Here is a 15,998-nt window from a genome sequence, read left to right as displayed (position 1 = left end):
AAAGAAACACCTGCTTAATGACATAACAAATTCACTGCTTGGACTGAAATCTCTACACGGGGTCTTGTCGATGTGTTTAAACTAATGATGTTTGCATTAAATTGGTCATCGCTGCTCAGAGACGGCATGGCTACGGAGGACTGGATGGGTAAAATAGATTAAGAGGAAGCTGTTGTCAGTACTGGCTCGATGCCGAGCGAGCAGTTAGTGCAGGAACAGTGCCAAACGTGTTCAGTGCCAGCTCCCTAACAGGATGTTAGAGTCTACATGGGTGTTGTGCCACCTTCCTGCATGAGTAATAAAAATCTCTGAAAATACTTGATGACTCAGAGTAGCGCAAGGTGTAGTTTAGACTGCATGTCCGAGTCGGTAATTAAGAATGGCAGATGGGGATAAGACCGGAGGCAGTGTGCCAGAAGTTTTCTGCAGGGAGGTGTTTCAAGTCAGCTTGATTGTTCAGCAGTTTCTCAACTCACGAACAACAAAGCTTGTTGAATTTGAATTGTTCCATTTTTTTTTTAAATCATATGACTTTTATAGTGACTGCTGCTAAAGGGTAAGTCTGTTCATCGCAAACAGAAAAAACAGAATTGGTGTGAAAGAATTTAGTAGAAAAAGTGCGTTACATCTTAGCCTAATATGCCAGAAATGAGGAACACATGAAGAGGGAACAGTGTTCAACTGAAATGCTTTTTTCAGTAATCATGGGGTACGCAGTTTGTTGTCAGTCTGGTTCTCATATACTGTCCTGGTGCTGTAACATACTCCACGGCTAATAGATTAATATTAGCATTAGACAGGGGTAGGTGTGAGGGATGTTGAAAGTGAGTTGAATTTGGGCTCTTTATTATGCTTATTAGTATCAAAGTACTAATGCCAATGTATAAGATGTTAACAGTCCGCAAAGGTAGGAGTCACTGTGGTTATCTAAGTTGGTAAGTGTCCTGCAAAAGTTTGGACAGTAGCACAAATTGTGTTTCACTTTCACTACACTTTGCTGCTTCAGCACTTGAAGTATGTCAGCTTTTCCTTGTCCACCCACTTTTTAAGGATTGACCATGCAGAAAACAACTTTGACGATCCAGGACCAATATGGTGACAATCTGCACATTTTCCAACATGGTGGAGGGCTTTGTCAGAAGACCCAGAATCTAATTAATGTTAATTGACATTTTAGGTCCATGGCCAGGAAAGTCCTCAGATGTTAATCTGATTGAGAATCTGTGGTCAGTCCTTGAAAAGTCGATGGAGAACCAGAAGCCCACAATTTGCAATCAACTTGGAGCGCTGTAGGGAAATGATTGCCATCAATCAGGGTTTGGCCCAGAAGCTGACGTTCAGCATGCCAGAGTTGCACAGGTTATGAAGGAGGGTCAACACTGTAAACACTGACTCTTTGGAAAAATTCCATTTATTTAAAAGTTTTAAAAGTCTTCATAATCTAAAAAAATCTAAATGCAAATGACTGACTATTAATTCAGCCCATAAATAACAGAAATATTAAACATGAACATGCTTTAATCAGTTCTATTCATAGGGAGGAGACTGATTTACTATAGCATATGTTCCAAAACCCACTAAAGATATGTACGTGCGTGCGACAGCAATAGAGAGTACTGGGTTTCCTGTAGTGTCTCCTATAGCAAAGATAGGATAGTATTTCAATTCTCCAAACCCTTCATAGTGTTTCCTCTTCCTCACTGTCTGCCAGAGAAAGTGTTTCCCTCCCATGTTGTATCACATGACACCCCAACTGCAGCTTAGCTTTGTCCAGAGGGGAGTATATATGCTAGTTGGCTTAGGCTCTTTGTGCTCCATCCTCTCAACCAAAAAGTCCAAGTATGTGAGCTTTGCTGCTGAATTTTATAGCTTAATTTCATTTAAATTAAAATGAATTTTCAATGTACTTTACATGAAGCTTGTATCAGGAGTATAATTACATTTTTAGGTTGTATGTATATAAAAACTAAAGGCTTCTATTGTCAGTGTATCGGAGTCCGTATAAATGATGCAGTTCAAAGCACTTGTTTGGTGAGTGGTGACATTTTGACTTCATCAATGGGGGTGTCTGCATGAAAGAAAGGCTTTACTGTTGACAGTACAAAGCATGAATCAGCACTGACTCTGCTTTAAAAAGACAGGAGAAGCAGCGTTTCTATTCAGCCTGTCGAATCCCAGTTAATTATGAGCTTATGTAAAAACACAGAGAGTTATTAGATGGGAAGATTTATGTACTAAAATTAAGTGCTACAACAACATTTTAGCTCATTTTTTCTGCTTACTTTTAAATTCTACTATTTAATGCTTTATAACTCGTAGAACAATTGTTTCTGCCTAAATGGATAAAAAGATTTGCTCCATTGGAGTCAGAAGTATTAACTTGATATTCAATTTCACCACAATGCTAACTTCCATTACATTAAATTATAAACTTTTTTCAAAACATTACCCAAAAATGATAGCTGCCTTAAGTTGTGGTCAATCAGATGTTCAACTCACCAGTTAGTCAATTTCTCAGTATGTTTGAGTGATTGTTCTCAGGTCATAAGTCACATTTTATAAATGATTACGAGTGTTTAGCCATGCTAACATTTCTAAGAAGATTTCAATAGGGCTAGCTGTAGAGCTACTTTGAACCAGACGCTGTCATCACTGTGTTAATCAATCGCTGTGGAAAATGTCCAAGCTAGCAGGAATGATTTTGTTGTGTAACGTCCTAGTTTTGTGTTGGCATGCTAACATTTGCTAACAGCTAATTTGAATAAATATGTTACTTTTTCAGGTATTTGGTTACAATGTCAGTTTAAATATTTGACCTAGTGATTTTACAAAGACAAATTTCTGTCAGCCGTAAAAGTTACAAGTGTTTCTGTTTCAGGCAGTTATTAATTTGGTAACTTAAAGGTACAGTGTGTAAAAAATCTCACTATTAGATGTCAGTAGATTGCATTCAGCTGAGTTCTGTTTTCTTACCGCTCCCAATTAGAGTGTGTTGTCCTAGTTATGGTGGCCGCTGTAGGACAAAGAACTAGAAACGTGATTTTTAGGATACTTAAGCCTAATATTAGCTTAGCTGGTACAATGTTAACTTATAACCAGTTGTTGTCGTTTTTAACTGGCTTGTTGTAAGCTCTTTATAAGGCGTACTACGTATGTACCCAGTCTCTAGACACATACATAAAACGCTATTGGTACAGCAGGGGCCAGTGTATTCAAGATGGTGGGGCAACATGGCGGCTTCCACAAATCAGCGCCCGCTCCTATGCATTTTTAATGGATTAATTCCAAATTCATAACAATGCATCAATTTGTTGAAAGCTGTAATTACACACTAAACAAAGTATATTTAGGAGTACAATATTCAGTTTTTCTTTTGGATAATCTCAAAAAATTCTAACTGTACCTTCAAATCAACTTAAATTGACTGTCATTAAGTAGTGAACAGAAAACCTCTTTTGTTTATACTAGTAGCTTCTGTAGTTGGTCCTCTCACCTCAGTTAGGCACAAGAACTGCTGCTCTTGTGCATTTGTGGTGTTATAAGTGGCCTCTGTGCTCGGCTGTGTGTGCGCAGTTTATTTCTGGCCGTTCCCGCACCCTCTAGAGACTGGGTGGTGGTTGTGTGACTTTATATGCCAGGGTGAGGGCCACAGCCATAAACTAGCTTCTCCCTGTTGCGTAACAAAAATGTAAAGTCCCCTGGGATGGTGCGATGTTGCCCTCTGGCACTTTACAATTTTTTTGTCAATAGAAAAATGAGTGGCTAACCGTTTCAAGCCCCTGACACCAAAGCATGAAAGATTCATGTCGATAAATAATTGACCTCCCCGTGGCTATTTATCACTTAAAAGCTGCCAGACTGTTGAGTGTGCGTATTTGTTTACAATTCACGCCTATGAGCTTGTATGTGATTAGTGTGTGTTACTTTTCTGTTGCAGTGTCCACAGTTACGTACGGGGTCTGTTTTCTCAAAGACAAAGGAGTTGTTTGTCGGGCGCATGCAGGCAAAAAGAATAGCCTGGTGTTCCTCCTCTGACACTGTAGGCTCCAGTCAGCTACTTTACTAGGTGGTGGGTGGACTGTGTCCTCATGTGTCTGTGTGAATCACATTTTATTCATTCATACTGCCTTCTCCTGCAGAGGGCCCCTCTGGCATTCCTACCCCAGCCCCCAGACCTGGTCTGGAAAAATGCCAAGTCATGTCCAACATTGGAAGTTGCTTCCGGTAGTAGACTGCTCTAGGTATTGATTCAGCGGGGAAGAAGCTCATGCTTCTGTTTTGGAGTTCCATTAAATCCTTTGTGCTCATTAGTATTTTTGCCGAGTCATTAAAAAAAAAAATCTAATTCATCTGACCGCGTGCAGCGTTTTCACTTTTCAGTTTTGCAATGAGGGAATTACTCATATCTGTTGTTAACTCAGTTCAGGTTGGTGCCAGCACTCTGTTGGGTCATGTATGTGTGTGGGTGGATTTTGTTGCAAAGAGTTTGACTTCAGCTTCACCTTAGAAGATGTGTTTCATTTTCAGTGAAAAAGGCTTTCATTTTCTTAAAGTGTTATGTGGTTATAAATGTGTTTTAAATTTACATAAATCAAGTCAACCACAAAGTTGTCATTGAGTATTATGTTTTCAAAATTAAAACACACCAAGTACTAACAATAATGTTCCTCGGAAGGAAAATTCCTAATGTTCAGGTTTATAATTACCCACAAATGTAAAATCTTGGCCCACATATAATTCCTCGTCATAGTGATGAATTACAGTGGAGAGAGAGAGAGAGTTAGCTAGAGAGAGAGCTAAGCTGATCCTGTTGTCAAGGTTTGGATCCTTGGCAGGTAGAAATGTGTGGAAAGATTAGAAGTGAGTACATCAGAGGGACCGCTCAGGTTGGAGACAAAGTTAGAGAGTTAAGGCTGAAATGGTTTGGGCTTGTGCAGAGAAGGGACAGGGGATATACCGGCCAAAGGATGTCAAATATGAGCTGCCTGGAGGATACTAGGAGTAGGGTGAGATGGAGCCAGATGATCCGCTGTGACGACCACTAAAGGGAGAAGCCAAAAGAACTGTGGAACCAGCTCTAGAGTGGACACAGGGCAGCGTAATGATGCAAAAACGAAAATTATGTGTTAGTTATGAAAGAACCTTCATTTCATGCCGTATGCCTAGAAATTTTTAAGTAAGTAATCAAGTAACTTCCTCAGTTTTAACAACTCAGCTAACAGCTCATTCTGGCATCGCTACATTAGGGAGCTCTGAGGGTACACAAAAATCCACGGTGCTAGTACTAGTAACATTTCATGCAAATACAGCACATCTGCATTGAAGCAACATTCAGACTCGTAATGCTTAATGAAGACTTGTAATGCTTAATGAAGTCAAAACTTGTTAAAGCATGTCCCTTTTTTTGCTTGTTTATATATTTTTTTAGGCTACTTCAGCAAGGAAAAAACTCCAAGGTCTGGTTTCGTCAATGGATGGAGATGAAATCATGTAGGGATGCACTAACCCTGCAGTGCCACAGAGTTGTAGCTCAGCATAATCTCACCTCAATGGATTGGGGCCCTCGTCTGTATGCGTTTGACCTTCTTTTGTCAACTTGAGAGAAGGATCTACAACGACAGAGCCAACACTGGAAAGAAAACCGGGTTTCTGTGGGTCAAATAGTGCAGGTAAGAAACTTGAGTACACATATGTGCTCATACCTCCAGTATCTTAGACAATAGCACTATTGCAGTGCCTTCTTTTTTTGGGAGCCCATTGTATTTGGGTGTGACTGTTTTTATGCGTAGTTTTCATCGTAGTGTACACTGCTTAAACACTTCACATGTTTGTGTCTTTTTACACACTGTGTCTGTGTGTATGTGCTGGCTATGCAAACATGAGGTCATGTCAAACATTGACTGTGCTTTGGTCACCGACCCATGGAGGTCTAAAATTGAACTATTCACCTTTTGAAAAGGATCAAATTCCTCAGATAATGTCATCAATGGTCATAATGTTAATTTTAAGTGTGTGTGTGTTTTAGTTGAAGATGGATGTGGCTGACCATTTCCTGTTTCATAATGCTTTTGTTTGTGTAACCAAAAGGGATCGGTCACGTCCCAGCTTAGTTTGTTTTTCTGGTCGCAGCCACTGAATGAGAATTCTTAGCTGATGAGGTAGAGTTAGGAGGAAGTGAGAGTCACACTGGTGGCTTTAATAGAAACCCTTGTATTCCACTGCCACAAACACAGACCCACGCACAGGATGCCTGCCAGACACTCCCAAGCAGGTGTCTGCAGAACTCAGCAGAAAGGGAAATAATAGTAATAATAGTGCTTATGTTTGAGTTGTTCTTTGCTTTAATGAAAACAAGCCCAACTGGATGTTGCCGTCAGGTTTGGCGTTTCTTTATCAGAGGCAGACTATAAGCAATGCAGACTGTATGCACATTTAAGATGACACATGTGCATTCACACTCGCTTGATTCGTGACTGGAGTGTTCTTGGCTCCTGCTTATAGAACAGCTCTGCACTGTTTCGAGTCCTGTTCATGAATAAGGAGAGAAGATGAGTTCTGCTTGTAAAACTGATTGAAAACATCAAATTTGCTTGTCTAAAACTCCACGTGGTGCCTTACTTTGCGAGTCACTTGGGTTCTGCTGAGATTTGCGAGTTCATGTCATGAAAGAATCCATCTGGCCAGGCTTACTGGTCAGTTTGGACCAGTCGGTGGCAGCTTAGGATGTGTTTTAGTGTGACAGTAAATAGATGGTTCATACCATCACCTACAAGGAAAATGTGGAAATGTGTGCCCTTTCATCAACGGATCTTTTTGTCATGTTCCAGATGTTTCTGTGTAACAAACCATCACCTGCCTTAGGCTTCCTGGCATCTGCAAAACAATTAAAAGTAGTAGTTGTAGTAGGTATAGTTAATGAGTGCTTTATTCAAGGGTTACTAAACTGATCTTCTCTTAACACTGATTGTTATATACATAAAAGCAGAATGTCTAATGGAACAACAAAGAGGCCTGAAGTTAATGAGGTTTTTGATCCCATATCTGTTTAAAGAGGATGAGAGGTGGAGAAGAGATAACTTGTGATGCTCTTAAGAAGTATCCTATAGTTCCTGCCAAAAAAGTGATTTGATTAACAAACTCAACTGAAGGACAGAGGAGAAGTGGACAGAGATGGAGTAAGCGTGTGGACGTCTAGAAATGGATGTTCTGCTCTATTCTGGAATAGAGAGGTAAAGCGGAAGCTCCTCGAATAGCAGCAGTGATCAGTGAGTGTGCTTTTTGTGGAGAGTGTCTCTGAATGCTTGAAGGGCCTTTTGGGGCCCAGACTGACAGAGGAGAACTTGGAGGAAAGGGAGCCTCTGGGAGTCAAAGTGTGTGCGCGTGTGGGTGTGAGACAGTGTTATTTTAACCATGAACTTACATCCGGCTGGCACTCCATACACTCCCACCCCCGCTCCACTTCTCAGTCCAGCTACCTGCAGGCAAGTTGTCACATGGCCTGCTGTTGGTTTCATTCCTCCTCTGGCTTTTCCTTTTCCTTTCACCATTCGCTCTTTTAATAATCCCTTCTCTTCTTCTGATCTACATGTATTACATTACCAGACTCCCTGAGGACTGGTGTGCTGTCTGTCACTTCCTGGTGTATTGTATGTCCGGCCTGTTGTCAGTGCGTCGGATTTCCTGACTAAGTGTCCCTGTAATAGATCACCTTGTGACACTGGTAACACAGTCGCACAGCTCTGGGGTAGAAGACTTGAGCCTCTTATAATCTGAAATCAGTCTCTAAAAGATAAACGTCAGGGTGCTGACCTGCGTCTTCTTTTGATTCGTCTTCTTCATACCTGTGACAGGATTAATCACTGAAGTTTCAGGGCATCCAGGAACCTAGAAGTCGACTTCTATAGGATAATAACTTAGAAATGTATATGGAGTGACTAACTGGTGGCTTGTTGCATATCATATAACCTTTCACATCCTGCCAATGGAAAGTAACAAAGAAAGAAAGTTCTAGCATTGCCAGTTTCTTTTGTTTGGTCCATTGATCAGGAGTTTATGCAGTAGCATCAGTGCAATGGTTGCCACGCTGTCCACTAGCCCCTCTGTTCATCCACCGTCTGAAATGAGCCGTTTCTGCTCCCTTGAAGCCATCTTTCTTCTGATTGGCTGTTTGAACAGTTAGTGGTTGGGGGATGCTATGCTCACAGCCAGAACTGTGGGCTTTCACATATGTTTATTTGAATCTGTGGTCATGTGTAATATGAACATTTTGACAGTGTATGCACGACTGTGGAAAAACCTACAACCCCAATTCCAAAAATATTTGGATGATGTGTAAAATGTAAATAAAAGCAAATTGCAATCATTTGTAAATCTCAAGTCCAAATTTCACAATAGAACATAAAAAACATTAAAAAATGTACCTTTTTAAGAAGATTTTGATTGTTTTTAATTTGATGGCAGCAACAGGGCTCCAAAAAGCTGGAAAAGGTATTAGTACTAAAAAGAAACAGCTGGAAGAACATTTTAGAACTAATTAGTTTATTTGTGAACAAGGCAGTAACAAGATTGGGTATAAATAGCATGATTGGAGTTTCTCTTATGTTAATATGAGCAAAGGAAAATCTGAAAAAACCCCTCCAAAACATGAAATTGTAGAACATTTTCATAATAAAGTTCCTCAACAAAAAATTATGAAGACTTTGAATATCTCATCATCTACAGTACATGATGTCACAAAGAGATTCAGAGAATCTGGAGATTTTTTTAAATCACTGCATTAAAAACAGGCACGATTCTGTCATGGAAATCACCGCAGGGACTCAGGAAGACTTCCAGGAATCACTGTTTGTGGAACATAGATATGATGGTTGGAGGTGAATCAGTGCCCATAGAACTGGCAGCTTGAAAATCTGGGAAGACACCTTCAGTATTGAAAGCTATATAAAGGTTTTAAAACAACGAAGTTCCCATCCAATCAATGTATTTTGCTAGGAAGCTCTCGCATGTTTCAGCAAGACAATCCTGACCCTCATATACTGCAGTTATTCCCACAGCACGGCTTTGTGGTAGAAGAGTCTGGGTGCTGAAGTGCAGCCAAGAGCTTTCACCAAATGGAAACATTTCAAAGAAAATCAAAAAAATATTATCCTTTAAAATATGACAAAGAAGACACAGGACTGTTGAGCAGACAAGGATGGGAAACATTCGTCTCCCAAAAGTCCAGCAGATGGTCTCCTCGGTTTACAGACTCCTGGTAAAAGAAGACAGGATGCTACACAGGGGTAAACATGGCCCTGTCTCAAAAAAGTTGGAACGTGATGCTGCCATCAAATTCAAAGTGATAGTAATTTTCTTAAGTTGAAACATTTGAAATGTTCTATGTGGAATAAAATTTGAGTTTATGAGATTTGCAAGTTTAAATTTAGGTTTTATTTACATTTTACACAGTATCCAAACTTTTCTGTTACTGGGTTTGTATTAGTTTCAACTGAGGCATAGATAGTTTAGTCTGCATGTGATAATACGAACTAAAGAATTCACATTGTCGTCACACACAGAAACGCGTGCATGGCTGCAGTGTATAGAGTGTGTTGTCTTCCTTATCTTTCACTCTCCTGATCAGAGGGACCGGAAGAGTAGCTTACATATTGACCACACACACCCACAGTCATTGCATGGAGTGATGATGCAATTCTTCTGACAGGTTCTTGACAAACCTTACATCTTCACACATACACACACACACACACACACACACACACACACACACACACACACACACACACACACACGTGTACAACGAACACGATATTCAGCTTTTTTCCCTCCACACTGCTTAAATATGTCTTTTTAAGTATTTTTACAGAGATGACAGTTTGAAACCTTTGATATTTTGTAACATTTCTTTCTTTCTTTATTTTAATTAGAAGTGTAATGTTGTGGTAATGTTGCAGTCCTTAGTGTGAGCTTGTTTATGAGGCCTTGGTGAGTGTATCAGTTGAAATCATTAAGCTGGTATTTTACTTGTGATCTTTACCAACTTAAAGGATAAGCATGACAACCGTTCTAGGCTGGGAGGTTTTGTTTTTCTAAAAATAGAAGACATTGCATCCTCCAAAGCTGCAGACAGACATTGCTAAGAATGATTAACATCTGAGTTTGAGCAATAGTCTGTCATCTGTTGTTGTTTCTACTGCAGTACTTTAGTTATTATCTTTGCTGTCGTCAGAAATATCCTGAAAAACATCATCACGATGAAAACTGTATATGTAATTTTTATTGTATGTATTTCTGACACACACATGTGAACACACTGTGTTAATGTTAGTGAGTTTTGTCTGTACTTAAACAGCATTTGAAATATATGGATGACTAAATATTAATTAAGTCAAGCCAGTATTGTTTTTTTCCTCACACTGTCTTTAGAAGAAGAACTTTCAGGTACAACAACTCAAATTAAACAAACAGGCTTTGAGAGTGACTTCCGTCACTGTCTCACACTGCCCCCCTGTGGCCTGAGGAAGAAATGATAAGCAGACCGTATGGTTTCAGTTAACCGAACTGAAGTTATCCAAGCACTTTGTTACACGTTAGAAGTAGAAAAGTGACGTCAGCGCCAGCATGTCGTGCTTAAAAAGACAACATTTAGTTCGGATTAATGCATTTTTAAATGTTATAAGACATTTATTAAAGAATTGATAGATGAATAGTCAGTGGATATGCAGCTAATTAAATGTTTTTCTTTTAAGATGACATTTGTTGGCTTCAGGCTCTCATTAAGGGAGAATTTATTAATTCTTCTGAACTGCTGACCATAAAATACATAAATCAAATACATTTATTTCCTTTGTTTATTGGAAACGATCACATTTTCATAAAAACAAAAACAAAAACAAATGGATGAAGTAATAAAAAATTGTCACTTAATTATTAGCCAAGGATAATTGTTACAGTGTGTCAAGTGCATTCAATAAAGCAGTAAATTTTGAAACTCTGTACTTTGTACAGTAGTTTCTGTAACAGAAAGATCGATTTAATCATCTTCCATGCTGCCTAACATTACGGCTCAGCTCCAAATTATAGCATGCAGCTTAAACTAAAACGTAGGATCTGGATTCTGTACACGGCTTGTCTGGCATGTGAGCTGAGGCTGTGAATGAGCTGGTATGTTTGGTGTCATTTCAATGTCACACACACACACACACGCTGTCAAAGCCCCTGGCATGATGTATGGCCAGGCATCCAGATGGCAGTAAGGCACTGAGCGCTTTAGCCTCTGGTGGTATGCATACTTCCTCACCTATGACCTTGGCACAAATGCGCACATGCAGATTAAGTGAGACCCGAGAACCTCGACCCATTCTCTGCTCCCTCTGATCCTGTCCTCCTGTTTATTTCCTTTTTATTTCCTTTTGATTTTTGTGTGTCCCAGTCAAACCCATGAAGATTTACAGCTAAATCTCAGTCATCATGAATTTTTACTTACATTCACAAACCTGAATTCTGATCTTAAATTGTGAATATGTAGACGTTTCCTTAAATGATTATTTGCAGCAGCGTTTTTATTTGATTAAAAATGCTGAATGTAATATTGGTAGTTCCATGATTTTTGAAAAACAACAGTGAAGAGGAAGAGGAAGCTCAGATTTACCCAATGTGAAACTAAGACATGCAACATGGAATTGGGGGGGGAAACTACTCAAGGAGGTTAAAGTTATGAGTTTTAGTACCATGTCAAATGTTCACAAGGTAAATTTTAACACATTCATGCAGGTGTGTGTGTGTGTGTGTGTGTGTGTGTGTGTGTGTGTGTTTTTAAAAAGAATTGGAGGCTCTGTGGAAGCAATATGTATTTGCTTCATGTTAAATTCTATCCCACCTTATTTATCGTCCTAACCTAGCATCCTTATCAGATTGAGTTACTCTAAACATGTGTGTATGCGTGGTCAGAAGTATGCATGAAGTACAGAACAGGATTCACATGGTTTATCTGGCCTTCAGTGTTGTTCTGCACGTTTTAAATTACCCTCTTAAATCCCAGCTGTTTGAGCTGATGGGACAGTGGAAAGCAAACACCACGCGCACTCACGTGCCCCTTTAACACTTCCTAGAAAGACAACATGAGAGCTGAGGATTATAAAGCTTGGAGGTCTATCTGTCTCTTAGTCTCAGTCACACTCACACACACACACGTTCAGTCTTTGTCTCCTCATCGCTCTCCCACACACACACATGCACACACCTCTGTCCGCAGTGGATTTACTGAGCGTGCCTGCTCACCCGTGATTCAGGAGAAATGGAAATCTTTCTACGAATGGGGTGATTAGAAAGGATTTGTTGAGGATAATATTTCTCATGACAGCTATGAAATATTGTGAGTGAATGGAAATCATTAAGGGGCTTGAATCAGTGCCCAGCTGCGATTGATCCTAACAGTGAGTTTGCTGGGTCAAGGCCATGGGACGGGCCATATTTCAAGAACACCGTTTTCATTAAGTTTCCACTTTTAGACTTTTACTGCTCGAAGCTCAAGTTAACAGCCGGTGGTGAGAGCTTACTGAGATAAAAGAGCTTTTGTTCATAGATGGGGGAAACCAGGTGGGAATCACTAGACGCACCATAATATGATGTTATCACGATATTGTTGCGATTTTTAATATTTTGCGATATGCTGAGTATTGTGATAACATGTATTGCAATTTAGCAAATTATGCCTTCAAACTTCATTTATTTTTTTTCCACCCCTAATAACCAGGTGGATCTAAACCAGTGTTACAAGTAAAGATTGTACTATAACACCATAAAAATGCTAAGGGAGCCACTGTGCCACAAATCCACAGTCGACACCCCAGACCATAGCTTCATCAGCTTCCTCTCTGGTCCTTGCTGAATCAACATTTTCCAAGCAGCATTGAACTCAGCATTGCAACAGCAGAGCCAGCAGTCAAAGTTCTTCTTTAGTATCGTGGAGTAGTGAATCATACCATAGCATGTACAGCGGTTTTCACAGTCAGTGAGCTGAAGTCATCCCTTAAGGGGAAAAGATTTGGTCTCTGATGAGAAGTTGTGGGTGGGTGGATGTCTCTGCCGTTAACTGTAAGGAGAAATGTCTCTTAGTGCTGGGAACCCAAATTAGCTGTAAGGAGAATTTATCTGGGACCTTAAGAAGAAACAGGCCTGTAATACAATGTAAGACTAACCTCTAGAAACCCACGTTGCATGTCTATAGAATTATCTTTTAAATGGTACTTCATTATTAGAATATTAGTATTCCTTTCCAGGTAAAACCTTCTTTGTCAGGACTCGGTGTTTTATTGTGGAAGAATAGAAATCACACTGACCATTTGGCAGACAAAAGGTCTGTTGGTGGAAAAATAGACTGATATTAGGGAATTAAACCAGCAAAGAAGATCTTGTTAGCCTGTGCTGATGCAATTTTAACAGTTCTTTTAATTTAATTAATTTATTTTTTTGCTGCATGTGATCATTCATTTATTTGTCTTGCATTGATTGTTTTTAACCGGCAAAAACTGGCAGTTAATTAATCGTGAGGATTAGAAATAAGGAGTCATGTTTTGTCTGAGCTGTTTGCCGGTGATTCTGAAAAGACAAACATTTCTTTCAGAGTGGTAAAAGAGAGGTAATGTGAAGGCACTTTGTGGATCTAGAGAAAAAGGAACTGTGTTATTGAAAGAGGAACTCAAGAGTGGCAGAGAAAGTATGTGAGAGTGATGCAGAACATGTGTGAGGACAGCGAGAGAGTGGTGAGGTGTGCAGTAGATGTGACAGATGAGTTGAAGGTGGGGGTGCGATTACATCAGGAATGAGCTCTGAGCAGCTTCCTGTTTGCGATGGTGATGGGCTGAAGTAAAAGAGAGCCTGGAGAGGTGGAGGAATGAAAGTTAATAGAAGCAAGACGGAATACATGTGTGTGAATGAGAGTGAGGTGGATGGGAAGGTGAAGATGGAAGCAGCAGAGGTGGTGAAGGTAGGTCAGTTTTAATACCTGCGGTCATCCAAAGCAAGATAGTGTGGACATTTAAATATAGGATCCAATTGGCTTAGTTCTGGTAATGGTGTGTTTAATGGGTGGGTGTTTCCATTGTCTGAAGGTAACAATAGAAGGATGTAGTGAACATACATGATGATGAAATATCCCTTTAAATTAAATGAAAGTCTTAATTCACAGTTTTCTCTTTGTTTTCAGTCTGATGGTAAGGAGGTTAAAGGCCTACCAGGCCAAAAAGGTGTGTCCAACTGATTGACAGGTGATAGGATATGATGCATGTTGGAGGTGGTGAAGACAGAAGGGGTTTAAAACTTGTGATTTTTACCAGATGTTGAAGAATGAGCTGCCAGACAGAAGGGAAAGAGGAAGACCACAGAGAGAAGCTGTGTTGTAGTGAAGGAGGACAAGCTGAGGAGGATGCTAGCGATAGGCTGAGATAGAGGCAGAAGATCTGCTGTGAGGAACCCTAATGGGAGAAGTATTCAAAAGTATCCCGTTCATTGAACCGCAGGTAGATACATAAAGGAGATTAAACTTTTAGAGACGTGTGTTTTGTTTCGTTAGAGTGAAGATTTCAAACTTTAGTTCCTCGACACAGTGTAAGTCATTCTTTATTTTTTCCATAACGAAGTATCCTTTCAGGTGAAGGCTGCCGGATAATTGACAAATCTTAGCCTGACAGTAAAAAAAGATGGTTTTATGAGTCACATGGATTTTTTTTTAATGATAAGATGCAGACACACTGAAGCCATAAATTTAGTTTTGATAGCTGATGACCTGTCATTCTTTTTAGACTGTAACTAATTCAGAAACTATTCTGCAGATTAGCTTATCTATGACTTGGATAGATACTATCACTTACATCTGTTCATGCAGGTAATAAATATAATACAAATTCAAAAGAAATGTAATACTTTCCACTAGATTACTCACACACTCATATAGTGCACCAGAGCTATACTGTCCAGTTACTACCCTGATTATGTTTCCACCATACAAGCCCCACAATCAGGAGTAGACATCGGGGATTTCATCCAGCTCCTGTTGAAAAGCTTAGTGTTGCCCCCAGAGCCTGCAGCCTACCCACCAACAGTCATAAAGAGAGGAGGGACCCAGGATTTGCAGTCCTTTTAGTCTTTCAGGATGCTTAACAGTCTCTTAAAGGTAGGTTTAAACAGGCCGCGATGCTTGGGCTGGGAACACTTTATCATTACACCCACAGCTTGTCTGCTGTGCTCTCCATCACGGGGACAGAGAAGGCGTTTACATGTTTTAACAGGCTCAGCTCTGTCCCCCCTCGACACGTGCACACACACGCACAAACACACACACATATGCATGCACACACACACACACACACAAACAAGATGAGTGTATTCTGATGATGCTGGTGAATGAGCAATGCACTTTATATTATCTACATATCCAGAAAAAATGCAATCTTTTTCTGCAAAACAAAAGCTCTACTTTTAAGGTTGATGGGTGCTTATCATCGGCTACGAACAGATTTTTAAAATTCAGATTGGTGCTGAATAATATTTTCACTGCGACTGTTGCCCTTCGGTCTTATCAGGCTGTGGAGCAGCCTATAACTGAGTGTGTTAACTTCATCAGGGGGCAGCTGGTGGGCAGCAGTGACCCGGCGTAACACCGCAGCTCAGCACCGCTCCATTTATCATGGCCTCAATTCACCGCAGATCCCTTCTGTTTTCTCGTCTCTCCTGCGGCTCATCTTTTCTTTTCTTTCACCGTCTCTTACTTTGGACAGTTTATGCAGTTAAACATTTCAGATAAACAGCTTTACAAAGGTATCTGCTGTTACTCAGCAGTGCAGTATTGTTTATACTGCACTGTACGGTTTTGTATTTCGTTCTGTATGCCTACACGTTTCACATGATTCGAGAAAGTTAGAAACTGAATGGACAAATGTATCATTGGACACTTTAAAGAGAGAAATACACTGATGGAGGGCTCACTGTATGACCCCCTT

At 40.0% G+C, this 15,998-nt stretch overlaps 1 protein-coding gene across 2 annotated transcripts in view; it reads left to right on the top strand.

The window, feature by feature from the left end:
• Positions 1 to 15,998, top strand: part of tnk2b (tyrosine kinase, non-receptor, 2b) — a 57,943-nt gene that overhangs the window by 7,651 nt on the left and 34,294 nt on the right. For both annotated transcript variants that reach the window (XM_025900625.1, XM_025900626.1), the window contains exon 2: positions 5,429 to 5,669. The gene's annotated coding sequence lies outside the window, so the exon portion shown is untranslated. The remainder of the gene's footprint in view (positions 1 to 5,428; positions 5,670 to 15,998) is intronic.

Source organism: Oreochromis niloticus, linkage group LG18 (genome assembly GCF_001858045.2).
Source record: "Oreochromis niloticus isolate F11D_XX linkage group LG18, O_niloticus_UMD_NMBU, whole genome shotgun sequence".
Taxonomy (NCBI): domain Eukaryota; kingdom Metazoa; phylum Chordata; class Actinopteri; order Cichliformes; family Cichlidae; genus Oreochromis; species Oreochromis niloticus.
This window is presented reverse-complemented; position numbering and strand designations above follow the sequence as displayed.